We start from the raw sequence: 966 nt of genomic DNA on the forward strand, positions 1-966 counted from the left end.
CACTTTTCATATTATAATTACATTGGCGCAGTAGAAATAAAATATAGTAAACCTTTACCAAGTGCCAAAGGTTCAGGAGCATCATGAATTGAGGATTTCTGCAATGCAGTTTTGCACAATTTGACACTGAACATGAGTTACATCAAGATGGCCAAAGTTCATAAGGACAAGAGATGGCAGCAGCCGCTACAGCGGGGACATAGGAGTATCCTCTGGGTTCAGTTCTGATTTAACTGTTACTCACATTTTTTATTGCAAGTGCACAATACAGCTACAGTTACCTTTACCATTATGTAGGTTCCTTGTACTATCTATTGTAAGTAGTATTTCATTGGTTAGGATCTAATATAGTTTTAGGCACATGAGATTTGAGTATATTTATACACAAGCATGCCATAAGGATTTTCTCAAACAGCTTCTTTCATTATTATTATTATTATTATTATTATTATTATATATTTTTCAGTCTTGTATTATGAGCTAAAACTTAGTATCAGAGGTTGGAACTTGAGTGGCGCAACTTAGACTTGAGTCCGACTTAAGTCACCTAATAAACCACTTGGGACTCGGCTTGGGAGTTTTGTCTAGGGACTTGCGACTCAACTTGGGGGTTTTGTCCAGCGACTTGCAACTCGACTTGCAGTGAGTCTTCTGTAATACCGCCTTCCTCCCCGTCATCCTCTGACAGCTGAAGGGGGTGGGAAGAAGGCAGTGTTACAGAAGCCTCACTGGCTTCCTCCACGTTCCCTTCAGCTGGCAGTGGAGAAAGCCGAACTTAGTGGATTTAGAATGCAATGAATGCGGGGAGGAAGGCATTATAACAGACTAAGTATGACTTGCAAACGACTTGATAAATGAAGTGACTTGACTTGGAAGAATTCTTGGTGACCTGAGACTTGACTTGGGACTTGGTGTCAATGACTTGGGACTCGACTTGGACTTGAAGGGTGACGACTTAGTATTGGC

The sequence above is a fragment of the Pyxicephalus adspersus genome, chromosome 1 (assembly GCF_032062135.1).
Source record: "Pyxicephalus adspersus chromosome 1, UCB_Pads_2.0, whole genome shotgun sequence".
Classification (NCBI taxonomy): Eukaryota; Metazoa; Chordata; class Amphibia; order Anura; family Pyxicephalidae; genus Pyxicephalus; species Pyxicephalus adspersus.